The 27159-nt window shown below is 44.7% G+C and overlaps 48 non-coding genes across 48 annotated transcripts; all 48 read right to left on the bottom strand.

Moving 5' to 3' along the window:
- Positions 1-289: 289 nt before the first annotated feature.
- Positions 290-381, bottom strand: TRNAK-UUU (transfer RNA lysine (anticodon UUU)). The gene is given in 2 exon segments: positions 290-325; positions 344-381. It is a non-coding gene; the product is annotated as a tRNA-Lys (tRNA).
- Positions 382-525: 144 nt separating this feature from the next.
- Positions 526-617, bottom strand: TRNAI-UAU (transfer RNA isoleucine (anticodon UAU)). The gene is given in 2 exon segments: positions 526-561; positions 580-617. It is a non-coding gene; the product is annotated as a tRNA-Ile (tRNA).
- A 613-nt stretch (positions 618-1230) lies between these two features.
- Positions 1231-1322, bottom strand: TRNAK-UUU (transfer RNA lysine (anticodon UUU)). Its single transcript is given in 2 exon segments — positions 1231-1266; positions 1285-1322. It is a non-coding gene; the product is annotated as a tRNA-Lys (tRNA).
- A 613-nt stretch (positions 1323-1935) lies between these two features.
- Positions 1936-2027, bottom strand: TRNAI-UAU (transfer RNA isoleucine (anticodon UAU)). The gene is given in 2 exon segments: positions 1936-1971; positions 1990-2027. It is a non-coding gene; the product is annotated as a tRNA-Ile (tRNA).
- Positions 2028-2170: 143 nt separating this feature from the next.
- TRNAI-UAU (transfer RNA isoleucine (anticodon UAU)) lies at positions 2171-2262 on the bottom strand. The gene is given in 2 exon segments: positions 2171-2206; positions 2225-2262. It is a non-coding gene; the product is annotated as a tRNA-Ile (tRNA).
- Positions 2263-2875: 613 nt separating this feature from the next.
- Positions 2876-2967, bottom strand: TRNAI-UAU (transfer RNA isoleucine (anticodon UAU)). The gene is given in 2 exon segments: positions 2876-2911; positions 2930-2967. It is a non-coding gene; the product is annotated as a tRNA-Ile (tRNA).
- A 143-nt stretch (positions 2968-3110) lies between these two features.
- Positions 3111-3202, bottom strand: TRNAI-UAU (transfer RNA isoleucine (anticodon UAU)). The gene is given in 2 exon segments: positions 3111-3146; positions 3165-3202. It is a non-coding gene; the product is annotated as a tRNA-Ile (tRNA).
- Positions 3203-3345: 143 nt separating this feature from the next.
- TRNAI-UAU (transfer RNA isoleucine (anticodon UAU)) lies at positions 3346-3437 on the bottom strand. The gene is given in 2 exon segments: positions 3346-3381; positions 3400-3437. It is a non-coding gene; the product is annotated as a tRNA-Ile (tRNA).
- A 143-nt stretch (positions 3438-3580) lies between these two features.
- On the bottom strand, positions 3581-3672 carry TRNAI-UAU (transfer RNA isoleucine (anticodon UAU)). The gene is given in 2 exon segments: positions 3581-3616; positions 3635-3672. It is a non-coding gene; the product is annotated as a tRNA-Ile (tRNA).
- Positions 3673-4049: 377 nt separating this feature from the next.
- On the bottom strand, positions 4050-4141 carry TRNAI-UAU (transfer RNA isoleucine (anticodon UAU)). The gene is given in 2 exon segments: positions 4050-4085; positions 4104-4141. It is a non-coding gene; the product is annotated as a tRNA-Ile (tRNA).
- A 143-nt stretch (positions 4142-4284) lies between these two features.
- Positions 4285-4376, bottom strand: TRNAI-UAU (transfer RNA isoleucine (anticodon UAU)). Its single transcript is given in 2 exon segments — positions 4285-4320; positions 4339-4376. It is a non-coding gene; the product is annotated as a tRNA-Ile (tRNA).
- An 855-nt stretch (positions 4377-5231) lies between these two features.
- Positions 5232-5323, bottom strand: TRNAI-UAU (transfer RNA isoleucine (anticodon UAU)). Its single transcript is given in 2 exon segments — positions 5232-5267; positions 5286-5323. It is a non-coding gene; the product is annotated as a tRNA-Ile (tRNA).
- Positions 5324-5936: 613 nt separating this feature from the next.
- Positions 5937-6028, bottom strand: TRNAI-UAU (transfer RNA isoleucine (anticodon UAU)). Its single transcript is given in 2 exon segments — positions 5937-5972; positions 5991-6028. It is a non-coding gene; the product is annotated as a tRNA-Ile (tRNA).
- Positions 6029-6171: 143 nt separating this feature from the next.
- On the bottom strand, positions 6172-6263 carry TRNAI-UAU (transfer RNA isoleucine (anticodon UAU)). Its single transcript is given in 2 exon segments — positions 6172-6207; positions 6226-6263. It is a non-coding gene; the product is annotated as a tRNA-Ile (tRNA).
- Positions 6264-6406: 143 nt separating this feature from the next.
- TRNAI-UAU (transfer RNA isoleucine (anticodon UAU)) lies at positions 6407-6498 on the bottom strand. Its single transcript is given in 2 exon segments — positions 6407-6442; positions 6461-6498. It is a non-coding gene; the product is annotated as a tRNA-Ile (tRNA).
- Positions 6499-6641: 143 nt separating this feature from the next.
- On the bottom strand, positions 6642-6733 carry TRNAI-UAU (transfer RNA isoleucine (anticodon UAU)). Its single transcript is given in 2 exon segments — positions 6642-6677; positions 6696-6733. It is a non-coding gene; the product is annotated as a tRNA-Ile (tRNA).
- A 377-nt stretch (positions 6734-7110) lies between these two features.
- TRNAI-UAU (transfer RNA isoleucine (anticodon UAU)) lies at positions 7111-7202 on the bottom strand. The gene is given in 2 exon segments: positions 7111-7146; positions 7165-7202. It is a non-coding gene; the product is annotated as a tRNA-Ile (tRNA).
- A 143-nt stretch (positions 7203-7345) lies between these two features.
- Positions 7346-7437, bottom strand: TRNAI-UAU (transfer RNA isoleucine (anticodon UAU)). The gene is given in 2 exon segments: positions 7346-7381; positions 7400-7437. It is a non-coding gene; the product is annotated as a tRNA-Ile (tRNA).
- A 619-nt stretch (positions 7438-8056) lies between these two features.
- On the bottom strand, positions 8057-8148 carry TRNAI-UAU (transfer RNA isoleucine (anticodon UAU)). Its single transcript is given in 2 exon segments — positions 8057-8092; positions 8111-8148. It is a non-coding gene; the product is annotated as a tRNA-Ile (tRNA).
- A 143-nt stretch (positions 8149-8291) lies between these two features.
- TRNAI-UAU (transfer RNA isoleucine (anticodon UAU)) lies at positions 8292-8383 on the bottom strand. The gene is given in 2 exon segments: positions 8292-8327; positions 8346-8383. It is a non-coding gene; the product is annotated as a tRNA-Ile (tRNA).
- A 377-nt stretch (positions 8384-8760) lies between these two features.
- TRNAK-UUU (transfer RNA lysine (anticodon UUU)) lies at positions 8761-8852 on the bottom strand. The gene is given in 2 exon segments: positions 8761-8796; positions 8815-8852. It is a non-coding gene; the product is annotated as a tRNA-Lys (tRNA).
- Positions 8853-8996: 144 nt separating this feature from the next.
- Positions 8997-9088, bottom strand: TRNAI-UAU (transfer RNA isoleucine (anticodon UAU)). Its single transcript is given in 2 exon segments — positions 8997-9032; positions 9051-9088. It is a non-coding gene; the product is annotated as a tRNA-Ile (tRNA).
- Positions 9089-9701: 613 nt separating this feature from the next.
- Positions 9702-9793, bottom strand: TRNAK-UUU (transfer RNA lysine (anticodon UUU)). Its single transcript is given in 2 exon segments — positions 9702-9737; positions 9756-9793. It is a non-coding gene; the product is annotated as a tRNA-Lys (tRNA).
- Positions 9794-9936: 143 nt separating this feature from the next.
- TRNAI-UAU (transfer RNA isoleucine (anticodon UAU)) lies at positions 9937-10028 on the bottom strand. Its single transcript is given in 2 exon segments — positions 9937-9972; positions 9991-10028. It is a non-coding gene; the product is annotated as a tRNA-Ile (tRNA).
- A 143-nt stretch (positions 10029-10171) lies between these two features.
- Positions 10172-10263, bottom strand: TRNAI-UAU (transfer RNA isoleucine (anticodon UAU)). Its single transcript is given in 2 exon segments — positions 10172-10207; positions 10226-10263. It is a non-coding gene; the product is annotated as a tRNA-Ile (tRNA).
- A 143-nt stretch (positions 10264-10406) lies between these two features.
- On the bottom strand, positions 10407-10498 carry TRNAI-UAU (transfer RNA isoleucine (anticodon UAU)). The gene is given in 2 exon segments: positions 10407-10442; positions 10461-10498. It is a non-coding gene; the product is annotated as a tRNA-Ile (tRNA).
- A 378-nt stretch (positions 10499-10876) lies between these two features.
- Positions 10877-10968, bottom strand: TRNAI-UAU (transfer RNA isoleucine (anticodon UAU)). Its single transcript is given in 2 exon segments — positions 10877-10912; positions 10931-10968. It is a non-coding gene; the product is annotated as a tRNA-Ile (tRNA).
- Positions 10969-11581: 613 nt separating this feature from the next.
- TRNAI-UAU (transfer RNA isoleucine (anticodon UAU)) lies at positions 11582-11673 on the bottom strand. Its single transcript is given in 2 exon segments — positions 11582-11617; positions 11636-11673. It is a non-coding gene; the product is annotated as a tRNA-Ile (tRNA).
- Positions 11674-12755: 1082 nt separating this feature from the next.
- On the bottom strand, positions 12756-12847 carry TRNAI-UAU (transfer RNA isoleucine (anticodon UAU)). The gene is given in 2 exon segments: positions 12756-12791; positions 12810-12847. It is a non-coding gene; the product is annotated as a tRNA-Ile (tRNA).
- Positions 12848-13930: 1083 nt separating this feature from the next.
- Positions 13931-14022, bottom strand: TRNAI-UAU (transfer RNA isoleucine (anticodon UAU)). Its single transcript is given in 2 exon segments — positions 13931-13966; positions 13985-14022. It is a non-coding gene; the product is annotated as a tRNA-Ile (tRNA).
- Positions 14023-14869: 847 nt separating this feature from the next.
- TRNAI-UAU (transfer RNA isoleucine (anticodon UAU)) lies at positions 14870-14961 on the bottom strand. The gene is given in 2 exon segments: positions 14870-14905; positions 14924-14961. It is a non-coding gene; the product is annotated as a tRNA-Ile (tRNA).
- Positions 14962-16044: 1083 nt separating this feature from the next.
- TRNAI-UAU (transfer RNA isoleucine (anticodon UAU)) lies at positions 16045-16136 on the bottom strand. Its single transcript is given in 2 exon segments — positions 16045-16080; positions 16099-16136. It is a non-coding gene; the product is annotated as a tRNA-Ile (tRNA).
- A 1082-nt stretch (positions 16137-17218) lies between these two features.
- TRNAI-UAU (transfer RNA isoleucine (anticodon UAU)) lies at positions 17219-17310 on the bottom strand. The gene is given in 2 exon segments: positions 17219-17254; positions 17273-17310. It is a non-coding gene; the product is annotated as a tRNA-Ile (tRNA).
- A 378-nt stretch (positions 17311-17688) lies between these two features.
- TRNAI-UAU (transfer RNA isoleucine (anticodon UAU)) lies at positions 17689-17780 on the bottom strand. Its single transcript is given in 2 exon segments — positions 17689-17724; positions 17743-17780. It is a non-coding gene; the product is annotated as a tRNA-Ile (tRNA).
- Positions 17781-19098: 1318 nt separating this feature from the next.
- Positions 19099-19190, bottom strand: TRNAI-UAU (transfer RNA isoleucine (anticodon UAU)). Its single transcript is given in 2 exon segments — positions 19099-19134; positions 19153-19190. It is a non-coding gene; the product is annotated as a tRNA-Ile (tRNA).
- Positions 19191-19333: 143 nt separating this feature from the next.
- TRNAI-UAU (transfer RNA isoleucine (anticodon UAU)) lies at positions 19334-19425 on the bottom strand. Its single transcript is given in 2 exon segments — positions 19334-19369; positions 19388-19425. It is a non-coding gene; the product is annotated as a tRNA-Ile (tRNA).
- A 378-nt stretch (positions 19426-19803) lies between these two features.
- On the bottom strand, positions 19804-19895 carry TRNAI-UAU (transfer RNA isoleucine (anticodon UAU)). Its single transcript is given in 2 exon segments — positions 19804-19839; positions 19858-19895. It is a non-coding gene; the product is annotated as a tRNA-Ile (tRNA).
- Positions 19896-20273: 378 nt separating this feature from the next.
- On the bottom strand, positions 20274-20365 carry TRNAI-UAU (transfer RNA isoleucine (anticodon UAU)). The gene is given in 2 exon segments: positions 20274-20309; positions 20328-20365. It is a non-coding gene; the product is annotated as a tRNA-Ile (tRNA).
- A 1317-nt stretch (positions 20366-21682) lies between these two features.
- Positions 21683-21774, bottom strand: TRNAI-UAU (transfer RNA isoleucine (anticodon UAU)). The gene is given in 2 exon segments: positions 21683-21718; positions 21737-21774. It is a non-coding gene; the product is annotated as a tRNA-Ile (tRNA).
- Positions 21775-22627: 853 nt separating this feature from the next.
- Positions 22628-22719, bottom strand: TRNAI-UAU (transfer RNA isoleucine (anticodon UAU)). Its single transcript is given in 2 exon segments — positions 22628-22663; positions 22682-22719. It is a non-coding gene; the product is annotated as a tRNA-Ile (tRNA).
- Positions 22720-23332: 613 nt separating this feature from the next.
- Positions 23333-23424, bottom strand: TRNAI-UAU (transfer RNA isoleucine (anticodon UAU)). Its single transcript is given in 2 exon segments — positions 23333-23368; positions 23387-23424. It is a non-coding gene; the product is annotated as a tRNA-Ile (tRNA).
- A 143-nt stretch (positions 23425-23567) lies between these two features.
- TRNAI-UAU (transfer RNA isoleucine (anticodon UAU)) lies at positions 23568-23659 on the bottom strand. Its single transcript is given in 2 exon segments — positions 23568-23603; positions 23622-23659. It is a non-coding gene; the product is annotated as a tRNA-Ile (tRNA).
- A 143-nt stretch (positions 23660-23802) lies between these two features.
- TRNAI-UAU (transfer RNA isoleucine (anticodon UAU)) lies at positions 23803-23894 on the bottom strand. The gene is given in 2 exon segments: positions 23803-23838; positions 23857-23894. It is a non-coding gene; the product is annotated as a tRNA-Ile (tRNA).
- A 143-nt stretch (positions 23895-24037) lies between these two features.
- On the bottom strand, positions 24038-24129 carry TRNAI-UAU (transfer RNA isoleucine (anticodon UAU)). Its single transcript is given in 2 exon segments — positions 24038-24073; positions 24092-24129. It is a non-coding gene; the product is annotated as a tRNA-Ile (tRNA).
- A 378-nt stretch (positions 24130-24507) lies between these two features.
- On the bottom strand, positions 24508-24599 carry TRNAI-UAU (transfer RNA isoleucine (anticodon UAU)). The gene is given in 2 exon segments: positions 24508-24543; positions 24562-24599. It is a non-coding gene; the product is annotated as a tRNA-Ile (tRNA).
- A 378-nt stretch (positions 24600-24977) lies between these two features.
- On the bottom strand, positions 24978-25069 carry TRNAI-UAU (transfer RNA isoleucine (anticodon UAU)). The gene is given in 2 exon segments: positions 24978-25013; positions 25032-25069. It is a non-coding gene; the product is annotated as a tRNA-Ile (tRNA).
- Positions 25070-25915: 846 nt separating this feature from the next.
- TRNAI-UAU (transfer RNA isoleucine (anticodon UAU)) lies at positions 25916-26007 on the bottom strand. Its single transcript is given in 2 exon segments — positions 25916-25951; positions 25970-26007. It is a non-coding gene; the product is annotated as a tRNA-Ile (tRNA).
- Positions 26008-26860: 853 nt separating this feature from the next.
- On the bottom strand, positions 26861-26952 carry TRNAI-UAU (transfer RNA isoleucine (anticodon UAU)). The gene is given in 2 exon segments: positions 26861-26896; positions 26915-26952. It is a non-coding gene; the product is annotated as a tRNA-Ile (tRNA).
- Positions 26953-27159: the final 207 nt, after the last annotated feature.

Below are 27159 nucleotides of genomic sequence, written 5' to 3'. Positions count from 1 at the left end.
CCATTGAGTATACAATTAACCTCATGACTAAATATGAAAACTAATAAAAATTTCATTCCCCAGGTGAGGCTCGAACTCTCAACCCGCGCATAGCTCACGAGAACATTCGAATAAGTTTGTGCGCTAACCGATTGCGCCACTGGGGAACACGGTTGCACGTAAAAGGGTTTCCTTTACGACTGTTGTCTTCACACAACTCCAGTAAACAAATGTTTCCGAGCCAGGCAGTCGCCAGCATTGAGTATACAATTAACCTCAAGGCTAAATATGAAAACTAATGAAAATTCCATTCCCCAGGTGAGGCTCAAACTCACAACCCCGGCATAGCTCACGAGAACTTTCGTAAAGGTACCGTGCGCTAACCGATTGCGCCACTGGGGAACACGGTCACACGTAGGAGTCTTTCCTTTAGGACTCTTGTCTGCGCAAAACTCCAGTAAACAAATGTTTTCGAGCCAGGCAGTCGCCAGCATTCAGTATACAATGAACCTCACGACTAAATATGAAAACTAATAAAAAATTTCATTCCCCAGGTGAGGCTCGAACTCACAACCCCGGCATAGCTCACGAGAACTGTCGTATAAGTACCGTGCGCTAACCAATTGCGCCACTGTGGAACATGGTTGCATGTAAGAGTGTTTCCTTTAGGACTGTTGTCTACACACACCTCCAGTAAGCAAATGTTTTCGAGCCAGGCAGTCGCCAGCATTGAGTATACAATTAACCTCATGACTAAATATGAAAACTAATAAAAATTTCATTCCCCAAGTGAGGTTCGAACTCACAACCCCGGCATAGCTCACGAGAACTGTCGTATAAGCACCGTGCACTAACCAATTGCGCCACTGGGGAACGCGGTTGCACGTAAGAGTGTTTCCTTTAGGACTGTTGTCTACACACACCTCCAGTAAACAAATGTTTTCGAGCCAGGCAGTCGCCAGCATTGAGTATACAATTAACCTCATGACTAAATAGGAAAACTAATTAAAATTTCATTCCCCAGGTGAGGCTCGAACTCTCAACCCGCGCATAGCTCACGAGAACTGTCGTATAAGTACCGTGCGCTAACCAATTGCGCCACTGGGGAACACGGTTGCACGTAAGAGGGTTTCCTTTACGACTGTTGTCTCCACACAACTCCAGTAAACAAATGTTTCCGAGCCAGGCAGTCGCCAGCATTGAGTATACAATTAACCTCAAGGCTAAATATGAAAACTAATGAAAATTCCATTCCCCAGGTGAGGCTCAAACTCACAACCCCGGCATAGCTCACGAGAACTTTCGTAAAGGTACCGTGCGCTAACCAATTGCGCCACTGGGGAACACGGTCACACGTAGGAGTCTTTCCTTTAGGACTGTTGTCTGCGCAAAACTCCCGTAAACAAATGTTTTCGAGCCAGGCAGTCGCCAGCATTGAGTATACAATATACCTCATGACTAAATATGAAAACTAATAAAAATTTCATTCCCCAGGTGAGGCTCGAACTCACAACCCCGGCATAGCTCACGAGAACTGTCGTATAAGTACCGTCCACTAACCAATTGCGCCACTGTGGAACATGGTTGCACGTAAGAGTGTTTCCTTTAGGACTGTTGTGTACACACACCTCCAGTAAACAAATGTTTTCGAGCCAGGCAGTGGCCAGCATTGAGTATACAATTAACCTCATGACTAAATATGAAAACTAATAAAAATTTCATTCCCCAGGTGAGGCTCGAACTCACAACCCCGGCATAGCTCACGAGAACTGTCGTGTAAGTACCGTGCGCTAACCAATATCGCCACTGGGGAACACGGTCGCACGTAGGAGTCTTTCCTTTAGGACTGTTGTCTGCGCAAAACTCCAGTAAACAAATTTTTTCGAGCCAGGCAGTGGCCAGCATTGAGTATACATTTAACCTCATGACTAAATATGAAAACTAATAAAAATTTCATTCCACAGGTGAGTCTCGAACTCACAACCTCGGCATAGCTGACGAGAACTGTCGTATAAGTACCGTGCGCTAACCAATTGCGCCACTGGGGAACACGGTCGCACGTAGGAGTCTTTTCTTTAGGACTGTTGTCCACACACAACTCCAGTAAACAAATGTTTTCGAGCTAGGCAGTCGCCAGCATTCAGTATACAATGAACCTCACGACTAAATATGAAAACTAATAAAAATTTCATTCCTCAGGTGAGGCTCGAACTCACAACCCCGGCATAGCTCACGAGAACTGTCGTATAAGTACCGTGCGCTAACCAATTGCGCCACTGGGGAACACGGTCGCACGTAGGAGTCTTTCCTTTAGGACTGTTGTCTGCGCAAAACTCCAGTAAAAAATTTTTTTCGAGCCAGGCAGTCGCCAGCATTGAGTATACAATTAACCTCATGACTAAATATGAAAACTAATAAAAATTTCATTCCCCAGGTGAGGCTCGAACTCACAACTCCGGCATAGCTCACGAGAACTGTCGTATAAGTACCGTGCGCTAACCAATTGCGCCACTGTGGAACATGGTTGCACGTAAGAGTGTTTCCTTTAGGACTGTTGTCTACACACACCTCTAATAAACAAATGTTTTCGAGCCAGGCAGTCGCCAGCATTGAGTATACAATTCAACTCATGACTAAATATGAAAACTAATAAAAATTTTATTCCCCAGATGAGGCTCGAACTCACAACCCCGGCATTGCTCACGAGAACTGTCGTATAAGTACCGTGTGCTAACCAATAGCGCCACTGGGGAACACGGTTGCACGTAAGAGTGTTTCCTTTACAACTGTTGTCTACACACTCCTCCAGTAAACAAATGTTTTCGAGCCAGGCAGTCGCCAGCATTGAGTATACAATATACCTCATGACTAAATATGAAAACTAATAAAAATTTCATTCCCCAGGTGAGGCTCGAACTCACAACCCCGGCATAGCTCACGAGAACTGTCGTATAAGTACCGTGCGCTAACCAATTGCGCCACTGTGGAACATGGTTGCACGTAAGAGTGTTTCCTTTAGGACTGTTGTCTACACACACCTCCAGTAAACAAATGTTTTCGAGCCAGGCAGTGGCCAGCATTGAGTATACAATTAACCTCATGACTAAATATGAAAACTGATAAAAATTTCATTCCCCAGGTGAGGCTCGAACTCACAACCCCGGCATATCTCACGAGAACTGTCGTATAAGTACCGTGCGCTAACCGATTGCGCCACGGGGGAACACGGTCGCAAGTAGGAGTCTTTCCTTTAGGACTGTTGTCTGCGCAAAACTCCAGTAAACAAATTTTTTCGAGCCAGGCAGTCGCCAGCATTGAGTATACATTTAACCTCATGACTAAATATGAAAACTAATAAAAATTTCATTCCACACGTGAGTCTCGAACTCACAACCTCGGCATAGCTGACGAGAACTGTCGTATAAGTACCGTGCGCTAACCAATTGCGCCACTGGGGAACACGGTCGCACGTAGGAGTCTTTCCTTTAAGACTGTTGTCTACACACAACTCCAGTAAACAAATGTTTTCGAGCCAGGCAGTCACCAGCATTGAGTGTACAATTAACCGCATGACTAAATATGAAAACTAATAAAAATTTCATTCCCCAGGTGAGGCTCGAACTCACAACCCCGGCATAGCTCACGAGAACTGTCGTATAAGTACCGTGCGCTAACCAATTGCGCCACTCGGGAATACGGTTTCACGTAAGAGTGTTTCCTTTAGGACTGTTGTCTACACACACCTCCAGAAAACAAATGTTTCCGAGCCAGCAGTCGTCAGCATTTAGTATACAATTAACCTCATGACTAAATATGAAATATAATAAACATTTGATTCCATAGGTGAGTCTCGAACTCACAACCTCGGCATAGCTGACGAGAACTGTCGTATAAGTACCGTGCGCTAACCAATTGCGCCACTGGGGAACACAGTCGCACGTAGGAGTCTTTTGTTTAGGACTGTTGTCTACACACAACTCCAGCAAACAAATGTTTTCGAGCTAGGCAGTCACCAGCATTGAGTATACAATTAACCTCATGACTAAATATGAAAACTAATAAAAAATTCATTCCCCAGGTGAGGCTCGAACTCACAACCCCGGCATAGCTCACGAGAACTGCCGTATAAGTACCGTGCGCTAACCAATTGCGCCACTGGGGAACACGGTTGCACGTAAGAGTGTTTCCTTTAGGACTGTTGTCTACACACACCTCCAGTAAACAAATGTTTTCAAGCCAGGCAGTCACCAGCATTGAGTATACAATTAACCTCATGACTAAATAGGAAAACTAATAAAAATTTCATTCCTCAGGTGAGGCTCGAACTCACAACCCCGGCATAGCTCACGAGAACTGTCGTATAAGTACCGTGCGCTAACCAATTGTGCCACTGGGGAACACGGTCGCACGTAGGAGTCTTTACACACACAACATGACTGCTGTCTACACACAACTCCAGTAAACAAATGTTTTCGAGCCAGGCAGTCACCAGCACTGAGTATACAAATAACCGCATGACTAAATATGAAAACTAATAAAAATTTCATTCCCCAGGTGAGGCTCGAACTCAAAACTCCGGCGTAGCTCACGAGAACTGTCGTATAAGTACCGTGCGCTAACCAATTGCGCCACTGGGGAACATGGTTGCACGTAAGAGTGTTTCCTTTAGGACTGTTGTCTACACACACCTCCAGTAAACAAATGTTTTCGAGCCAGGCAGTCGTCAGCATTTAGTATCCAACTAACCTCATGACTAAATATGAAATCTAATAAAAATTTGATTCCATAGGTGAGGCTCGAACTCACAACCCCGGCACAGCTCACGAGAACTGTCGTGTAAGTACCGTGTGCTAACAAGTTGCGCCACTGGGCAACACGGTCGCACGTAGGAGTCTTTCCTTTAGGACTGTTGTCTACACACAACTCCAGTAAACAAATGTTCTCGAGCCAGGCAGTCACCAGCATTAAGTATACAATTAACCTCATGACTAAATATGAAAACTAATAAAAATTTCATTCCCCAGGTGAGGCTCGAACTCACAACCCCGGCATAGCTCACGAGAACTGTCGTATAAGTACCGTGCGCTAATCAATTCCGCCACTGGGGTACACGGTCGCACGTAGGAGTCTTTCCTTTAGGACTGTTGTGTACACACAATTCCAGTAAACAAACGTTTTCGAGCCAGGCAGTCGCCAGCATTCAGTATACAATGAACCTCACGACTAAATATGAAAACTAATAAAAAATTTCATTCCTCAGGTGAGGCTCGAACTCACAACCCCGGCATAGCTCACGAGAACTGTCGTATAAGTACCGTGCGCTAACCAATTGCGCCACTGGGGAACACGGTCGCACGTAGGAGTCTTTCCTTTAGGACTGTTGTCTGCGCAAAACTCCAGTAAAAAATTTTTTTCGAGCCAGGCAGTCGCCAGCATTGAGTATACAATTAACCTCATGACTAAATATGAAAACTAATAAAAATTTCATTCCCCAGGTGAGGCTCGAACTCACAACTCCGGCATAGCTCACGAGAACTGTCGTATAAGTACCGTGCGCTAACCAATTGCGCCACTGTGGAACATGGTTGCACGTAAGAGTGTTTCCTTTAGGACTGTTGTCTACACACACCTCTAATAAACAAATGTTTTCGAGCCAGGCAGTCGCCAGCATTGAGTATACAATTCAACTCATGACTAAATATGAAAACTAATAAAAATTTTATTCCCCAGATGAGGCTCGAACTCACAACCCCGGCATTGCTCACGAGAACTGTCGTATAAGTACCGTGTGCTAACCAATAGCGCCACTGGGGAACACGGTTGCACGTAAGAGTGTTTCCTTTACAACTGTTGTCTACACACTCCTCCAGTAAACAAATGTTTTCGAGCCAGGCAGTCGCCAGCATTGAGTATACAATATACCTCATGACTAAATATGAAAACTAATAAAAATTTCATTCCCCAGGTGAGGCTCGAACTCACAACCCCGGCATAGCTCACGAGAACTGTCGTATAAGTACCGTGCGCTAACCAATTGCGCCACTGTGGAACATGGTTGCACGTAAGAGTGTTTCCTTTAGGACTGTTGTCTACACACACCTCCAGTAAACAAATGTTTTCGAGCCAGGCAGTGGCCAGCATTGAGTATACAATTAACCTCATGACTAAATATGAAAACTGATAAAAATTTCATTCCCCAGGTGAGGCTCGAACTCACAACCCCGGCATATCTCACGAGAACTGTCGTATAAGTACCGTGCGCTAACCGATTGCGCCACGGGGGAACACGGTCGCAAGTAGGAGTCTTTCCTTTAGGACTGTTGTCTGCGCAAAACTCCAGTAAACAAATTTTTTCGAGCCAGGCAGTCGCCAGCATTGAGTATACATTTAACCTCATGACTAAATATGAAAACTAATAAAAATTTCATTCCACACGTGAGTCTCGAACTCACAACCTCGGCATAGCTGACGAGAACTGTCGTATAAGTACCGTGCGCTAACCAATTGCGCCACTGGGGAACACGGTCGCACGTAGGAGTCTTTCCTTTAAGACTGTTGTCTACACACAACTCCAGTAAACAAATGTTTTCGAGCCAGGCAGTCACCAGCATTGAGTGTACAATTAACCGCATGACTAAATATGAAAACTAATAAAAATTTCATTCCCCAGGTGAGGCTCGAACTCACAACCCCGGCATAGCTCACGAGAACTGTCGTATAAGTACCGTGCGCTAACCAATTGCGCCACTCGGGAATACGGTTTCACGTAAGAGTGTTTCCTTTAGGACTGTTGTCTACACACACCTCCAGAAAACAAATGTTTCCGAGCCAGCAGTCGTCAGCATTTAGTATACAATTAACCTCATCACTAAATATGAAATATAATAAACATTTGATTCCATAGGTGAGTCTCGAACTCACAACCTCGGCATAGCTGACGAGAACTGTCGTATAAGTACCGTGCGCTAACCAATTGCGCCACTGGGGAACACAGTCGCACGTAGGAGTCTTTTGTTTAGGACTGTTGTCTACACACAACTCCAGCAAACAAATGTTTTCGAGCTAGGCAGTCACCAGCATTGAGTATACAATTAACCTCATGACTAAATATGAAAACTAATAAAAAATTCATTCCCCAGGTGAGGCTCGAACTCACAACCCCGGCATAGCTCACGAGAACTGCCGTATAAGTACCGTGCGCTAACCAATTGCGCCACTGGGGAACACGGTTGCACGTAAGAGTGTTTCCTTTAGGACTGTTGTCTACACACACCTTCAGTAAACAAATGTTTTCAAGCCAGGCAGTCACCAGCATTGAGTATACAATTAACCTCATGACTAAATAGGAAAACTAATAAAAATTTCATTCCTCAGGTGAGGCTCGAACTCACAACCCCGGCATAGCTCACGAGAACTGTCGTATAAGTACCGTGCGCTAACCAATTGTGCCACTGGGGAACACGGTCGCACGTAGGAGTCTTTACACACACAACATGACTGCTGTCTACACACAACTCCAGTAAACAAATGTTTTCGAGCCAGGCAGTCACCAGCATTGAGTATACAATTAACCGCATGACTAAATATGAAAACTAATAAAAATTTCATTCCCCAGGTGAGGCTCGAACTCAAAACTCCGGCGTAGCTCACGAGAACTGTCGTATAAGTACCGTGCGCTAACCAATTGCGCCACTGGGGAACATGGTTGCACGTAAGAGTGTTTCCTTTAGGACTGTTGTCTACACACACCTCCAGTAAACAAATGTTTTCGAGCCAGGCAGTCGTCAGCATTTAGTATCCAACTAACCTCATGACTAAATATGAAATCTAATAAAAATTTGATTCCATAGGTGAGGCTCGAACTCACAACCCCGGCACAGCTCACGAGAACTGTCGTGTAAGTACCGTGTGCTAACAAGTTGCGCCACTGGGCAACACGGTCGCACGTAGGAGTCTTTCCTTTAGGACTGTTGTCTACACACAACTCCAGTAAACAAATGTTCTCGAGCCAGGCAGTCACCAGCATTAAGTATACAATTAACCTCATGACTAAATATGAAAACTAATAAAAATTTCATTCCCCAGGTGAGGCTCGAACTCACAACCCCAGCATAGCTCACGGGAACTGTCGTATAAATACCGTGCGCTAACCAATTGCGCCACTCGGGAACACGGTTGCACGTAAAAGTGTTGCATTTAGGACTGTTGTCTACACACAGCTCCTGTAAACAAATGTTTTCGAGCCAGGCAGTCGCCAGCATTGAGTATACAATTAACCTCATGACTAATAATGAAAACTAATAAAAATTTCATTCCCCAGGTGAGGCTCTAACTCACAACACCGGCATAGCTCACGAGAACTGTCGTATAAGTACCGTGCGCTAACCAATTGCGCCACTGGGGAACACGGTTGCACGTAAGAGTGTTTTCTTTAGGACTGTTGTCTACACACACCTCCAGTAAACAAATGTTTTCGAGCCAGGCAGTCGCCACCATTGAGTATACAATTAACCTCATGACTAAATATGAAAACTAATAAAAATTTCATTCCCCAGGTGAGGCTCGAACTCTCAACCCGCGCATAGCTCACGAGAACATTCGAATAAGTTTGTGCGCTAACCGATTGCGCCACTGGGGAACACGGTTGCACGTAAAAGGGTTTCCTTTACGACTGTTGTCTCCACACAACTCCAGTAAACAAATGTTTCCGAGCCAGGCAGTCGCCAGCATTGAGTATACAATTAACCTCAAGGCTAAATATGAAAACTAATGAAAATTCCATTCCCCAGGTGAGGCTCAAACTCACAACCCCGGCATAGCTCACGAGAACTTTCGTAAAGGTACCGTGCGCTAACCGATTGCGCCACTGGGGAACACGGTCACACGTAGGAGTCTTTCCTTTAGGACTGTTGTCTGCGCAAAACTCCAGTAAACAAACGTTTTCGAGCCAGGCAGTCGCCAGCATTCAGTATACAATGAACCTCACGACTAAATATGAAAACTAATAAAAAATTTCATTCCCCAGGTGAGGCTCGAACTCACAACCCCGGCATAGCTCACGAGAACTGTCGTATAAGTACCGTGCGCTAACCAATTGCGCCACTGTGGAACATGGTTGCACGTAAGAGTGTTTCCTTTAGGACTGTTGTCTACACACACCTCCAGTAAACAAATGTTTTCGAGCCAGGCAGTCGCCAGCATTGAGTATACAATTAACCTCATGACTAAATATGAAAACTAATAAAAATTTCATTCCCCAAGTGAGGCTCGAACTCACAACCCCGGCATAGCTCACGAGAACTGTCGTATAAGCACCGTGCACTAACCAATTGCGCCACTGGGGAACGCGGTTGCACGTAAGAGTGTTTCCTTTAGGACTGTTGTCTACACACACCTCCAGTAAACAAATGTTTTCGAGCCAGGCAGTCGCCAGCATTGAGTATACAATTAACCTCATGACTAAATAGGAAAACTAATTAAAATTTCATTCCCCAGGTGAGGCTCGAACTCTTAACCCGCGCATAGCTCACGAGAACTGTCGTATAAGTACCGTGCGCTAACCAATTGCGCCACTGGGGAACACGGTTGCACGTAAGAGGGTTTCCTTTACGACTGTTGTCTCCACACAACTCCAGTAAACAAATGTTTCCGAGCCAGGCAGTCGCCAGCATTGAGTGTACAATTAACCTCAAGGCTAAATATGAAAACTAATGAAAATTCCATTCCCCAGGTGAGGCTCAAACTCACAACCCCGGCATAGCTCACGAGAACTTTCGTAAAGGTACCGTGCGCTAACCAATTGCGCCACTGGGGAACACGGTCACACGTAGGAGTCTTTCCTTTAGGACTGTTGTCTGCGCAAAACTCCCGTAAACAAATGTTTTCGAGACAGGCAGTCGCCAGCATTGAGTATACAATATACCTCATGACTAAATATGAAAACTAATAAAAATTTTATTCCCCAGGTGAGGCTCGAACTCACAACCCCGGCATAGCTCACGAGAACTGTCGTATAAGTACCGTGCGCTAACGAATTGCGCCACTGGGGAACACGGTCGCACGTAGGAGTCTTTCCTTTAGGACTGTTGTCTGCGCAAAACTCCAGTAAAAAATTTTTTTCGAGCCAGGCAGTCGCCAGCATTGAGTATACAATTAACCTCATGACTAAATATGAAAACTAATAAAAATTTCATTCCACAGGTGAGTCTCGAACTCACAACCTCGGCATAGCTGACGAGAACTGTCGTATAAGTACCGTGCGCTAACCAATTGCGCCACTGGGGAACACGGTCGCACGTAGGAGTCTTTCCTTTAAGACTGTTGTCTACACACAACTCCAGTAAATAAATGTTTTCGAGCCAGGCAGTCACCAGCATTGAGTATACAATTAACCGCATGACTGAATATGAAAACTAATAAAAATTTCATTCCCCAGGTGAGGCTCGAACTCAAAACCCCGGCATAGCTCACGAGAACTGTCGTATAAGTACCGTGCGCTAACCAATTGCGCCACTGGGGAACATGGTTGCACGTAACAGTGTTTCCTTTAGGACTGTTGTCTACACACACCTCCAGTAAACAAATGTTTTCGAGCCAGGCAGTCGTCAGCATTTAGTATACAACTAACCTCATGACTAAATATGAAATCTAATAAAAATTTGATTTCATAGGTGAGGCTCGAACTCACAACCCCGGCACAGCTCACGAGAACTGTCGTGTAAGTACCGTGTGCTAACTAATTGCGCCACTGTGGAACACGGTCGCACGTAGGAGTCTTTCCTTTAGGACTGTTGTCTACACACAACTCCAGTAAACAAATGTTTTCGAGCCAGGCAGTCGCCAGCATTGAGTATACAATTAACCTCATGACTAAATATGAAAACTAATAAAAATTTCATTCCCCAGGTGAGGCTCGAACTCACAACCCCGGCATAGCTCACGAGAACTGTCGTATAAGTACCGTGCGCTAACCAATTGCGCCACTGGGGACTGCGGTTGCACGTAAGAGTGTTTCCTTTAGGACTGTTGTCGACACGCACCTCCAGTAAACAAATGTTTTCGAGCCAGGCAGTCGCCAGCATTGAGTATACAATTAACCTCATGACTAAATAGGAAAACTAATAAAAACTTCATTCCCCAGGTGAGGCTCGAACTCTCAATCCCCGCATAGCTCAGAAGAACTGTCGTATAAGTAACGTGCGCTAATCAATTACGCCACTGGGGAACACGGTCACACGTAGGAGTCTTTCCTTTAGGACTGTTGTGTACACATAACTCCAGTAAACAAATGTTTTCGAGCCAGGCAGTCGCCAGCATTGAGTATACAATATACCTCATGACTAAATATAAAAACTAATAAAAATTTCATTCCCCAGGTGAGGCTCGAACTCACAACTCCGGCATAGCTCACGAGAACTGTCGTATAAGTACCGTGCGCTAGCCAGTTGCGCCACTGTGGAACATGGTTGCACGTTAGAGTGTTTTCTTTAGGACTGTTGTCTACACACACCTCTAATAAACAAATGTTTTCGAGCCAGGCAGTCGCCAGCATTGAGTATACAATTCAACTCATGACTAAATATGAAAACTGATAAAAATTTCATTCCCCAGGTGAGGCTCGAACTCACAACCCCGGCATATCTCACGAGAACTGTCGTATAAGTACCGTGCGCTAACCGATTGCGCCACGGGGGAACACGGTCGCAAGTAGGAGTCTTTCCTTTAGGACTGTTGTCTGCGCAAAACTCCAGTAAACAAATTTTTTCGAGCCAGGCAGTCGCCAGCATTGAGTATACATTTAACCTCATGACTAAATATGAAAACTAATAAAAATTTCATTCCACACGTGAGTCTCGAACTCAAAACCTCGGCATAGCTGACGAGAACTGTCGTATAAGTACCGTGCGCTAACCAATTGCGCCACTGGGGAACACGGTCGCACGTAGGAGTCTTTCCTTTAAGACTGTTGTCTACACACAACTCCAGTAAACAAATGTTTTCGAGCCAGGCAGTCACCAGCATTGAGTGTACAATTAACCGCATGAATAAATAAAAAAACTAATAAAAATTTCATTCACCAGGTGAGGCTCGAACTCACAACCCCGGCATAGCTCACGAGAACTGTCGTATAAGTACCGTGCGCTAACCAATTGCGCCACTCGGGAATACGGTTTCACGTAAGAGTGTTTCCTTTAGGACTGTTGTCTACACACACCTCCAGTAAACAAATGTTTTCGAGCCAGCAGTCATCAGCATTTAGTATAAAATTAACCTCATGACTAAATATGAAATATAATAAACATTTGATTCCATAGGTGAGTCTCGAACTCACAACCTCGGCATAGCTGACGAGAACTGTCGTATAAGTACCGTGCGCTAACCAATTGCGCCACAGGGGAACACAGTCGCACGTAGGAGTCTTTTGTTTAGGACTGTTGTCTACACACAACTCCAGTAAACAAATGTTTTCGAGCTAGGCAGTCGCCAGCATTGAGTATACAATTAACCTCAAGGCCAAATATGAAAACTAATGAAAATTCCATTCCCCAGGTGAGGCTCAAACTCACAACCCCGGCATAGCTCACGAGAACTGTCGTATAAGAACCGTCGACTAACCAATTGCGCCACTGTGGAACATGGTTGCACGTAAGAGTGTTTCCTTTAGGACTGGTGTCTACACACACCTCCAGTAAACAAATGTTTTCGAGCCAGGCAGTGGCCAGCATTGAGTATACAATTAACCTCATGACTAAATATGAAAACTAATAAAAATTTCATTCCCCAGGTGAGGCTCGAACTCACAACCCCGGCATAGCTCACGAGAACTGTCGTATAAGTACCGTGCGCTAACGAATTGCGCCACTGGGGAACACGGTCGCACGTAGGAGTCTTTCCTTTAGGACTGTTGTCTGCGCAAAACTCCAGTAAAAAATTTTTTTCGAGCCAGGCAGTCGCCAGCATTGAGTATACAATTAACCTCATGACTAAATATGAAAACTAATAAAAATTTCATTCGACAGGTGAGTCTCGAACTCACAACCTCGGCATAGCTGACGAGAACTGTCGTATAAGTACCGTGCGCTAACCAATTGCGCCACTGGGGAACACGGTCGCACGTAGGAGTCTTTCCTTTAAGACTGTTGTCTACACACAACTCCAGTAAATAAATGTTTTCGAGCCAGGCAGTCACCAGCATTGAGTATACAATTAACCGCATGACTGAATATGAAAACTAATAAAAATTTCATTCCCCAGGTGAGGCTCGAACTCAAAACCCCGGCATAGCTCACGAGAACTGTCGTATAAGTACCGTGCGCAAACCAATTGCGCCACTGGGGACTGCGGTTGCACGTAAGAGTGTTTCCTTTAGGACTGTTGTCGACACGCACCTCCAGTAAACAAATGTTTTCGAGCCAGGCAGTCGCCAGCATTGAGTATACAATTAACCTCATGACTAAATAGGAAAACTAATAAAAACTTCATTCCCCAGGTGAGGCTCGAACTCTCAATCCCCGCATAGCTCAGAAGAACTGTCGTATAAGTAACGTGCGCTAATCAATTACGCCACTGGGGAACACGGTCACACGTAGGAGTCTTTCCTTTAGGACTGTTGTGTACACATAACTCCAGTAAACAAATGTTTTCGAGCCAGGCAGTCGCCAGCATTGAGTATACAATATACCTCATGACTAAATATAAAAACTAATAAAAATTTCATTCCCCAGGTGAGGCTCGAACTCACAACTCCGGCATAGCTCACGAGAACTGTCGTATAAGTACCGTGCGCTAACCAGTTGCGCCACTGTGGAACATGGTTGCACGTTAGAGTGTTTTCTTTAGGACTGTTGTCTACACACACCTCTAATAAACAAATGTTTTCGAGCCAGGCAGTCGCCAGCATTGAGTATACAATTCAACTCATGACTAAATATGAAAACTGATAAAAATTTCATTCCCCAGGTGAGGCTCGAACTCACAACCCCGGCATATCTCACGAGAACTGTCGTATAAGTACCGTGCGCTAACCGATTGCGCCACGGGGGAACACGGTCGCAAGTAGGAGTCTTTCCTTTAGGACTGTTGTCTGCGCAAAACTCCAGTAAACAAATTTTTTCGAGCCAGGCAGTCGCCAGCATTGAGTATACATTTAACCTCATGACTAAATATGAAAACTAATAAAAATTTCATTCCACACGTGAGTCTCGAACTCAAAACCTCGGCATAGCTGACGAGAACTGTCGTATAAGTACCGTGCGCTAACCAATTGCGCCACTGGGGAACACGGTCGCACGTAGGAGTCTTTCCTTTAAGACTGTTGTCTACACACAACTCCAGTAAACAAATGTTTTCGAGCCAGGCAGTCACCAGCATTGAGTGTACAATTAACCGCATGAATAAATATGAAAACTAATAAAAATTTCATTCACCAGGTGAGGCTCGAACTCACAACCCCGGCATAGCTCACGAGAACTGTCGTATAAGTACCGTGCGCTAACCAATTGCGCCACTCGGGAATACGGTTTCACGTAAGAGTGTTTCCTTTAGGACTGTTGTCTACACACACCTCCAGTAAACAAATGTTTTCGATCCAGCAGTCGTCAGCATTTAGTATAAAATTAACCTCATGACTAAATATGAAATATAATAAACATTTGATTCCATAGGTGAGTCTCGAACTCACAACCTCGGCATAGCTGACGAGAACTGTCGTATAAGTACCGTGCGCTAACCAATTGCGCCACAGGGGAACACAGTCGCACGTAGGAGTCTTTTGTTTAGGAATGTTGTCTACACACAACTCCAGTAAACAAATGTTTTCGAGCTAGGCAGTCGCCAGCATTGAGTATACAATTAACCTCAAGGCCAAATATGAAAACTAATGAAAATTCCATTCCCCAGGTGAGGCTCGAACTCACAACCCCGGCATAGCTCACGAGAACTGTCGTATAAGTACCGTGCGCTAACGAATTGCGCCACTGGGGAACACGGTCGCACGTAGGAGTCTTTCCTTTAGGACTGTTGTCTGCGCAAAACTCCAGTAAAAAATTTTTTTCGAGCCAGGCAGTCGCCAGCATTGAGTATACAATTAACCTCATGACTAAATATGAAAACTAATAAAAATTTCATTCGACAGGTGAGTCTCGAACTCACAACCTCGGCATAGCTGACGAGAACTGTCGTATAAGTACCGTGCGCTAACCAATTGCGCCACTGGGGAACACGGTCGCACGTAGGAGTCTTTCCTTTAAGACTGTTGTCTACACACAACTCCAGTAAATAAATGTTTTCGAGCCAGGCAGTCACCAGCATTGAGTATACAATTAACCGCATGACTGAATATGAAAACTAATAAAAATTTCATTCCCCAGGTGAGGCTCGAACTCAAAACCCCGGCATAGCTCACGAGAACTGTCGTATAAGTACCGTGCGCAAACCAATTGCGCCACTGGGGACTGCGGTTGCACGTAAGAGTGTTTCCTTTAGGACTGTTGTCGACACGCACCTCCAGTAAACAAATGTTTTCGAGCCAGGCAGTCGCCAGCATTGAGTATACAATTAACCTCATGACTAAATAGGAAAACTAATAAAAACTTCATTCCCCAGGTGAGGCTCGAACTCTCAATCCCCGCATAGCTCAGAAGAACTGTCGTATAAGTAACGTGCGCTAATCAATTACGCCACTGGGGAACACGGTCACACGTAGGAGTCTTTCCTTTAGGACTGTTGTGTACACATAACTCTAGTAAACAAATGTTTTCGAGCCAGGCAGTCGCCAGCATTGAGTATACAATATACCTCATGACTAAATATAAAAACTAATAAAAATTTCATTCCCCAGGTGAGGCTCGAACTCACAACTCCGGCATAGCTCACGAGAACTGTCGTATAAGTACCGTGCGCTAACCAGTTGCGCCACTGTGGAACATGGTTGCACGTTAGAGTGTTTTCTTTAGGACTGTTGTCTACACACACCTCTAATAAACAAATGTTTTCGAGCCAGGCAGTCGCCAGCATTGAGTATACAATTCAACTCATGACTAAATATGAAAACTGATAAAAATTTCATTCCCCAGGTGAGGCTCGAACTCACAACCCCGGCATATCTCACGAGAACTGTCGTATAAGTACCGTGCGCTAACCGATTGCGCCACGGGGGAACACGGTCGCAAGTAGGAGTCTTTCCTTTAGGACTGTTGTCTGCGCAAAACTCCAGTAAACAAATTTTTTCGAGCCAGGCAGTCGCCAGCATTGAGTATACATTTAACCTCATGACTAAATATGAAAACTAATAAAAATTTCATTCCACACGTGAGTCTCGAACTCAAAACCTCGGCATAGCTGACGAGAACTGTCGTATAAGTACCGTGCGCTAACCAATTGCGCCACTGGGGAACACGGTCGCACGTAGGAGTCTTTCCTTTAAGACTGTTGTCTACACACAACTCCAGTAAACAAATGTTTTCGAGCCAGGCAGTCACCAGCATTGAGTGTACAATTAACCGCATGAATAAATATGAAAACTAATAAAAATTTCATTCACCAGGTGAGGCTCGAACTCACAACCCCGGCATAGCTCACGAGAACTGTCGTATAAGTACCGTGCGCTAACCAATTGCGGCACTCGGGAATACGGTTTCACGTAAGAGTGTTTCCTTTAGGACTGTTGTCTACACACACCTCCAGTAAACAAATGTTTTCGATCCAGCAGTCGTCAGCATTTAGTATAAAATTAACCTCATGACTAAATATGAAATATAATAAACATTTGATTCCATAGGTGAGTCTCGAACTCACAACCTCGGCATAGCTGACGAGAACTGTCGTATAAGTACCGTGCGCTAACCAATTGCGCCACAGGGGAACACAGTCGCACGTAGGAGTCTTTTGTTTAGGAATGTTGTCTACACACAACTCCAGTAAACAAATGTTTTCGAGCTAGGCAGTCGCCAGCATTGAGTATACAATTAACCTCAAGGCCAAATATGAAAACTAATGAAAATTCCATTCCCCAGGTGAGGCTCAAACTCACAACCCCGGCATAGCTCACGAGAACTGTCGTATAAGTACCGTCCACTAACCAATTGCGCCACTGTGGAACATGGTTGCACGTAAGAGTGTTTCCTTTAGGACTGGTGTCTACACACACCTCCAGTAAACAAATGTTTTCGAGCCAGGCAGTGGCCAGCATTGAGTATACAATTAACCTCATGACTAAATATGAAAACTAATAAAAATTTCATTCCCCAGGTGAGGCTCGAACTCACAACCCCGGCATAGCTCACGAGAACTGTCGTATAAGTACCGTGCGCTAACGAATTGCGCCACTGGGGAACACGGTCGCACGTAGGAGTCTTTCCTTTAGGACTGTTGTCTGCGCAAAACTCCAGTAAAAAATTTTTTTCGAGCCAGGCAGTCGCCAGCATTGAGTATACAATTAACCTCATGACTAAATATGAAAACTAATAAATATTTCATTCGACAGGTGAGTCTCGAACTCACAACCTCGGCATAGCTGACGAGAACTGTCGTATAAGTACCGTGCGCTAACCAATTGCGCCACTGGGGAACACGGTCGCACGTAGGAGTCTTTCCTTTAAGACTGTTGTCTACACACAACTCCAGTAAATAAATGTTTTCGAGCCAGGCAGTCACCAGCATTGAGTATACAATTAACCGCATGACTGAATATGAAAACTAATAAAAATTTCATTCCCCAGGTGAGGCTCGAACTCAAAACCCCGGCATAGCTCACGAGAACTGTCGTATAAGTACCGTGCGCTAACCAATTGCGCCACTGGGGAACATGGTTGCACGTAACAGTGTTTTCTTTAGGACTGTTGTCTACACACACCTCCAGTAAACAAATGTTTTCGAGCCAGGCAGTCGTCAGCATTTAGTATACAACTAACCTCATGACTAAATATGAAATCTAATAAAAATTTGATTCCATAGGTGAGGCTCGAACTCACAACCCCGGCACAGCTCACGAGAACTGTCGTGTAAGTACCGTGTGCTAACTAATTGCGCCACTGTGGAACACGGTCACACGTAGGAGTCTTTCCTTTAGGACTGTTGTCTACACACAACTCCAGTAAACAAATGTTTTCGAGCCAGGCAGTCGCCAGCATTGAGTATACAATATACCTCATGACTAAATATGAAAACTAATAAAAATTTCATTCCCCAGGTGAGGCTCGAACTCACAACTCCGGCATAGCTCACGAGAACTGTCGTATAAGTACCGTGCGCTAACCAGTTGCGCCACTGTGGAACATGGTTGCACGTAAGAGTGTTTTCTTCAGGACTGTTGTCGACACGCACCTCCAGTAAACAAATGTTTTCGAGCCAGGCAGTCGCCAGCATTGAGTATACAATTAACCTCATGACTAAATAGGAAAACTAATAGAAACTTCATTCCCCAGGTGAGGCTCGAACTCTCAACCCCCGCATAGCTCAGAAGAACTGTCGTATAAGTAACGTGCGCTAATCAATTACGCCACTGGGGAACACGGTCACACGTAGGTGTCTCTCCTTTAGGACTGTTGTGTACACATAACTCCAGTAAACAAATGTTTTCGAGCCAGGCAGTCGCCAGCATTGAGTATACAATATACCTCATGACTAAATATGAAAACTAATAAAAATTTCATTCCCCAGGTGAGGCTCGAACTCACAACTCCGGCATAGCTCACGAGAACTGTCGTATAAGTACCGTGCGCTAACCAGTTGCGCCACTGTGGAACATGGTTGCACGTAAGAGTGTTTTCTTTAGGACTGTTGTCTACACACACCTCTAATAAACAAATGTTTTCGAGCCAGGCAGTCGCCAGCATTGAGTATACATTTAACCTCATGACTAAATATGAAAACTAATAAAAATTTCATTCCACACGTGAGTCTCGAACTCAAAACCTCGGCATAGCTGACGAGAACTGTCGTATAAGTACCGTGCGCTAACCAATTGCGCCACTGGGGAACACGGTCGCACGTAGGAGTCTTTCCTTTAAGACTGTTGTCTACACACAACTCCAGTAAACAAATGTTTTCGAGCTAGGCAGTCACCAGCATTGAGTATACAATTAACCTCATGACTAAATATGAAAACTAATAAAAAATTCATTCCCCAGGTGAGGCTCAAACTCACAACCCCGGCATAGCTCACGAGAACTGCCGTATAAGTACCGTGCGCTAACCAATTGCGCCACTGGGGAACACGGTTGCACGTAAGAGTGTTTCCTTTAGGACTGTTGTCTACACACACCTCCAGTAAACAAATGTTTTCGAGCCAGGCAGGGGCCAGCATTGAGTATACAATTAACCTCATGACTAAATATGAAAACTAATAAAAATTTCATTCCCCAGGTGAGGCTCGAACTCACAACCCCGGCATAGCTCACGAGAACTGTCGTATAAGTACCGTGCGCTAACGAATTGCGCCACTGGGGAACACGGTCGCACGTAGGAGTCTTTCCTTTAGGACTGTTGTCTGCGCAAAACTCCAGTAAAAAATTTTTTTCGAGCCAGGCAGTCGCCAGCATTGAGTATACAATTAACCTCATGACTAAATATGAAAACTAATAAAAATTTCATTCGACAGGTGAGTCTCGAACTCACAACCTCGGCATAGCTGACGAGAACTGTCGTATAAGTACCGTGCGCTAACCAATTGCGCCACTGGGGAACACGGTCGCACGTAGGAGTCTTTCTTTTAAGACTGTTGTCTACACACAACTCCAGTAAATAAATGTTTTCGAGCCAGGCAGTCACCAGCATTGAGTATACAATTAACCCCATGACTGAATATGAAAACTAATAAAAATTTCATTCCCCAGGTGAGGCTCGAACTCAAAACCCCGGCATAGCTCACGAGAACTGTCCTATAAGTACCGTGCGCTAACCAATTGCGCCACTGGGGAACATGGTTGCACATAACAGTGTTTTCTTTAGGACTGTTGTCTACACACACCTCCAGTAAACAAATGTTTTCGAGCCAGGCAGTCGTCAGCATTTAGTATACAACTAACCTCATGACTAAATATGAAATCTAATAAAAATTTGATTCCATAGGTGAGGCTCGAACTCACAACCCCGGCACAGCTCACGAGAACTGTCGTGTAAGTACCGTGTGCTAACTAATTGCGCCACTGTGGAACACGGTCACACGTAGGAGTCTTTCCTTTAGGACTGTTGTCTACACACAACTCCAGTAAACAAATGTTTTCGAGCCAGGCAGTCGCCAGCATTGAGTATACAATTAACCTCATGACTAAATATGAAAACTAATAAAAATTTCATTCCCCAGGTGAGGCTCGAACTCACAACCCCGGCATAGCTCACGATAACTGTCGTATAAGTACCGTGCGCTAACCAATTGCGCCACTGGGGACTGCGGTTGCACGTAAGAGTGTTTCCTTTAGGACTGTTGTCGACACGCACCTCCAGTAAACAAATGTTTTCGAGCCAGGCAGTCGCCAGCATTGAGTATACAATTAACCTCATGACTAAATAGGAAAACTAATAAAAACTTCATTCCCCAGGTGAGGCTCGAACTCTCAACCCCCGCATAGCTCAGAAGAACTGTCGTATAAGTAACGTGCGCTAATCAATTACGCCACTGGGGAACACGGTCACACGTAGGTGTCTTTCCTTTAGGACTGTTGTGTACACATAACTCCAGTAAACAAATGTTTTCGAGCCAGGCAGTCGCCAGCATTGAGTATACAATATACCTCATGACTAAATATGAAAACTAATAAAAATTTCATTCCCCAGGTGAGGCTCGAACTCACAACTCCGGCATAGCTCACGAGAACTGTCGTATAAGTACCGTGCGCTAACCAGTTGCGCCACTGTGGAACATGGTTGCACGTAAGAGTGTTTTCTTTAGGACTGTTGTCTACACACACCTCTAATAAACAAATGTTTTCGAGCCAGGCAGTCGCCAGCATTGAGTATACATTTAACCTCATGACTGAATATGAAAACTAATAAAAATTTCATTCCACACGTGAGTCTCGAACTCAAAACCTCGGCATAGCTGACGAGAACTGTCGTATAAGTACCGTGCGCTAACCAATTGCGCCACTGGGGAACACGGTCGCACGTAGGAGTCTTTCCTTTAAGACTGTTGTCTACACACAACTCCAGTAAACAAATGTTTTCGAGCCAGGCAGTCACCAGCATTGAGTGTACAATTAACCGCATGACTAAATATGAAAACTAATAAACATTTCATTCACCAGGTGAGGCTCGAACTCACAACCCCGGCATAGCTCACGAGAACTGTCGTATAAGTACCGTGCGCTAACCAATTGCGCCACTCGAAAATACGGTTTCACGTAAGAGTGTTTCCTTTAGGACTGTTGTCTACACACACCTCCAGTAAACAAATGTTTTCGAGCCAGCAGTCGTCAGCATTTAGTATAAAATTAACCTCATGACTAAATATGAAATATAATAAACATTTGATTCCATAGGTGAGTCTCGAACTCACAACCTCGGCATAGCTGACGAGAACTGTCGTATAAGTACCGTGCGCTAACCAATTGCGCCACTGGGGAACACAGTCGCTCGTAGGAGTCTTCTGTTTAGGACTGTTGTCTACACACAACTCCAGTAAACAAATGTTTTCGAGCTAGGCAGTCACCAGCATTGAGTATACAATTAACCTCATGACTAAATATGAAAACTAATAAAAAATTCATTCCCCAGGTGAGGCTCGAACTCACAACCCCGGCATAGCTCACGAGAACTGCCGTATAAGTACCGTGCGCTAACCAATTGCGCCACTGGGGAACACGGTTGCACGTAAGAGTGTTTCCTTTAGGACTGTTGTCTACACACACCTCCAGTAAACAAATGTTTTCAAGCCAGGCAGTCGCCAGCATTGAGTATACAATTAACCTCATGACTAAATAGGAAAACTAATAAAAATTTCATTCCCCAGGTGAGGCTCGAACTCTCAACCCGCGCATAGCTCACGAGAACTGTCGTATAAGTACCGTGCGCTAACCAATTGCGCCACTGGGGAACACGGTTGCACGTAAGAGGGTTTCCTTTACGACTGTTGTCTCCACACACCTCCAGTAAACAAATGTTTCCGAGCCAGGCAGTCGCCAGCATTAAGTATACAATTAACGTCAAGGCTAAATATGAAAACAAATGAAAATTCCATTTCAAGGTGAGGCTCAAACTCACAACCCCGGCATAGCTCACGAGAACTTTCGTAAAGGTACCGTGCGCTAACCAATTGCGCCACTGGGGAACACGGTCACACGTAGGAGTCTTTTCTTTAGGACTGTTATCTGCGCAAAACTCCAGTAAACAAACGTTTTCGAGCCAGGCAGTCGCCAGCATTCAGTATACAATGAACCTCACGACTAAATATGAAAACTAATAAAAATTTCATTCCTCAGGTGAGGCTCGAACTCACAACCCCGGCATAGCTCACGAGAACTGTCGTATAAGTACCGTGCGCTAACCAATTTTGCCACTGGGGAACACGGTCGCACGTAGGAGTCTTTACACACACAACATGACTGTTGTCTACACACAACTCCAGTAAACAAATGTTTTCGAGCCAGGCAGTCACCAGCATTGAGTATAAAATTAACCGCATGACTAAATATGAAAACTAATAAAAATTTCATTCCCCAGGTGAGGCTCGAACTCAAAACCCCGGCATAGCTCACGAGAACTGTCGTATAAGTACCGTGCGCTAACCAATTGCGCCACTGGGGAACATGGTTGCACGTAAGAGTGTTTCCTTTAGGACTCTTGTCTACACACACCTCCAGTAAACAAATGTTTTCGAGCCAGGCAGTCGTCAGCATTTAGTATACAACTAACCTCATGACTAAATATGAAATTTAATAAAAATTTGATTCCATAGGTGAGGCTCGAACTCACAACCCCGGCACAGCTCACGAGAACTGTCGTGTAAGTACCGTGTGCTAACAAGTTGCGCCACTGGGCAACACGGTCGCACGTAGGAGTCTTTCCTTTAGGACTGTTGTCTACACACAACTCCAGTAAACAAATGTTTTCGAGCCAGGCAGTCGCCAGCATTGAGTATACAATATACCTCATGACTAAATATGAAAACTAATAAAAATTTTATTCCCCAGGTGAGGCTCGAACTCACAACTCCGGCATAGCTCACGAGAACTGTCGTATAAGTACCGTGCGCTAACCAATTGCGCCACTGTGGAACATGGTTGCACGTAAGAGTGTTTCCTTTAGGACTGTTGTCTACACACACCTCCAATAAACAAATGTTTTCGAGCCAGGCAGTCGCCAGCATTGAGTATACAATTAAACTCATGACTAAATATGAAAACTAATAAAAATTTTATTCCCCAGGTGAGGCTCGAACTCACAACCCCGGCATAGCTAACGAGAACTGTCGTATAAGTACCGTGCGCTAACCAATAGCGCCACTGGGGAACACGGTTGCACGTAAGAGTGTTTCCGTTAGGACTGTTGTCTACACACACCTCCAGTAAACAAATGTTTTCGAGCCAGGCAGTCGCCAGCATTGAGTATACAATTAACCTCATGACTAAATATGAAAACTAATAAAAATTTCATTCCCCAGGTGAGGCTCGAACTCACAACCCCGGCATAGCTCACGAGAACTGTCGTATAAGTACCGTGCGCTAACCAATTGCGCCACTGTGGAACATGGTTGCACGTAAGAGTGTTTCCTTTAGGACTGTTGTCTACACACACCTCCAATAAACAAATGTTTTCGAGCTAGGCAGTCACCAGCATTGAGTATACAATTAACCTCATGACTAAATATGAAAACTAATAAAAAATTCATTCCCCAGGTGAGGCTCGAACTCACAACCCCGGCATAGCTCACGAGAACTGCCGTATAAGTACCGTGCGCTAACCAATTGCGCCACTGGGGAACACGGTTGCACGTAAGAGTGTTTCCTTTAGGACTGTTGTCTACACACACCTCCAGTAAACAAATGTTTTCGAGCCAGGCAGGGGCCAGCATTGAGTATACAATTAACCTCATGACTAAATATGAAAACTAATAAAAATTTCATTCCCCAGGTGAGGCTCGAACTCACAACCCCGGCATAGCTCACGAGAACTGTCGTATAAGTACCGTGCGCTAACGAATTGCGCCACTGGGGAACACGGTCGCACGTAGGAGTCTTTCCTTTAGGACTGTTGTCTGCGCAAAACTCCAGTAAAAAATTTTTTTCGAGCCAGGCAGTCGCCAGCATTGAGTATACAATTAACCTCATGACTAAATATGAAAACTAATAAAAATTTCATTCGACAGGTGAGTCTCGAACTCACAACCTCGGCATAGCTGACGAGAACTGTCGTATAAGTACCGTGCGCTAACCAATTGCGCCACTGGGGAACACGGTCGCACGTAGGAGTCTTTCCTTTAAGACTGTTGTCTACACACAACTCCAGTAAATAAATGTTTTCGAGCCAGGCAGTCACCAGCATTGAGTATACAATTAACCGCATGACTGAATATGAAAACTAATAAAAATTTCATTCCCCAGGTGAGGCTCGAACTCAAAACCCCGGCATAGCTCACGAGAACTGTCCTATAAGTACCGTGCGCTAACCAATTGCGCCACTGGGGAACATGGTTGCACGTAACAGTGTTTTCTTTAGGACTGTTGTCTACACACACCTCCAGTAAACAAATGTTTTCGAGCCAGGCAGTCGTCAGCATTTAGTATACAACTAACCTCATGACTAAATATGAAATCTAATAAAAATTTGATTCCATAGGTGAGGCTCGAACTCACAACCCCGGCACAGCTCACGAGAACTGTCGTGTAAGTACCGTGTGCTAACTAATTGCGCCACTGTGGAACACGGTCACACGTAGGAGTCTTTCCTTTAGGACTGTTGTCTACACACAACTCCAGTAAACAAATGTTTTCGAGCCAGGCAGTCGCCAGCATTGAGTATACAATTAACCTCATGACTAAATATGAAAACTAATAAAAATTTCATTCCCCAGGTGAGGCTCGAACTCACTACCCCGGCATAGCTCACGATAACTGTCGTATAAGTACCGTGCGCTAACCAATTGCGCCACTGGGGACTGCGGTTGCACGTAAGAGTGTTTCCTTTAGGACTGTTGTCGACACGCACCTCCAGTAAACAAATGTTTTCGAGCCAGGCAGTCGCCAGCATTGAGTATACATTTAACCTCATGACTGAATATGAAAACTAATAAAATTTCATTCCACACGTGAGTCTCGAACTCAAAACCTCGGCATAGCTGACGAGAACTGTCGTATAAGTACCGTGCGCTAACCAATTGCGCCACTGGGGAACACGGTCGCACGTAGGAGTCTTTCCTTTAAGACTGTTGTCTACACACAACTCCAGTAAACAAATGTTTTCGAGCCAGGCAGTCACCAGCATTGAGTGTACAATTAACCGCATGACTAAATATGAAAACTAATAAACATTTCATTCACCAGGTGAGGCTCGAACTCACAACCCCGGCATAGCTCACGAGAACTGTCGTATAAGTACCGTGCGCTAACCAATTGCGCCACTCGGGAATACGGTTTCACGTAAGAGTGTTTCCTTTAGGACTGTTGTCTACACACACCTCCAGTAAACAAATGTTTTCGAGCCAGCAGTCGTCAGCATTTAGTATAAAATTAACCTCATGACTAAATATGAAATATAATAAACATTTGATTCCATAGGTGAGTCTCGAACTCACAACCTCGGCATAGCTGACGAGAACTGTCGTATAAGTACCGTGCGCTAACCAATTGCGCCACTGGGGAACACAGTCGCTCGTAGGAGTCTTTTGTTTAGGACTGTTGTCTACACACAACTCCAGTAAACAAATGTTTTCGAGCTAGGCAGTCACCAGCATTGAGTATACAATTAACCTCATGACTAAATATGAAAACTAATAAAAAATTCATTCCCCAGGTGAGGCTCGAACTCACAACCCCGGCATAGCTCACGAGAACTGCCGTATAAGTACCGTGCGCTAACCAATTGCGCCACTGGGGAACACGGTTGCACGTAAGAGTGTTTCCTTTAGGACTGTTGTCTACACACACCTCCAGTAAACAAATGTTTTCAAGCCAGGCAGTCGCCAGCATTGAGTATACAATTAACCTCATGACTAAATAGGAAAACTAATAAAAATTTCATTCCCCAGGTGAGGCTCGAACTCTCAACCCGCGCATAGCTCACGAGAACTGTCGTATAAGTACCGTGCGCTAACCAATTGCGCCACTGGGGAACACGGTTGCACGTAAGAGGGTTTCCTTTACGACTGTTGTCTCCACACACCTCCAGTAAACAAATGTTTCCGAGCCAGGCAGTCGCCAGCATTAAGTATACAATTAACGTCAAGGCTAAATATGAAAACAAATGAAAATTCCATTTCAAGGTGAGGCTCAAACTCTCAACCCCGGCATAGCTCACGAGAACTTTCGTAAAGGTACCGTGCGCTAACCAATTGCGCCACTGGGGAACACGGTCACACGTAGGAGTCTTTTCTTTAGGACTGTTATCTGCGCAAAACTCCAGTAAACAAACGTTTTCGAGCCAGGCAGTCGCCAGCATTCAGTATACAATGAACCTCACGACTAAATATGAAAACTAATAAAAATTTCATTCCTCAGGTGAGGCTCGAACTCACAACCCCGGCATAGCTCACGAGAACTGTCGTATAAGTACCGTGCGCTAACCAATTTTGCCACTGGGGAACACGGTCGCACGTAGGAGTCTTTACACACACAACATGACTGTTGTCTACACACAACTCCAGTAAACAAATGTTTTCGAGCCAGGCAGTCACCAGCATTGAGTATACAATTAACCGCATGACTAAATATGAAAACTAATAAAAATTTCATTCCCCAGGTGAGGCTCGAACTCAAAACCCCGGCATAGCTCACGAGAACTGCCGTATAAGTACCGTGCGCTAACCAATTGCGCCACTGGGGAACATGGTTGCACGTAAGAGTGTTTCCTTTAGGACTCTTGTCTACACACACCTCCAGTAAACAAATGTTTTCGAGCCAGGCAGTCGTCAGCATTTAGTATACAACTAACCTCATGACTAAATATGAAATTTAATAAAAATTTGATTCCATAGGTGAGGCTCGAACTCACAACCCCGGCACAGCTCACGAGAACTGTCGTGTAAGTACC

Source organism: Rhipicephalus microplus, chromosome 8 (assembly GCF_043290135.1).
Source record: "Rhipicephalus microplus isolate Deutch F79 chromosome 8, USDA_Rmic, whole genome shotgun sequence".
NCBI classification, from domain to species: Eukaryota; Metazoa; Arthropoda; class Arachnida; order Ixodida; family Ixodidae; genus Rhipicephalus; species Rhipicephalus microplus.
Note: the sequence above shows the minus strand (reverse complement) of the source record. Positions and strands in the feature narration are given on the sequence as shown.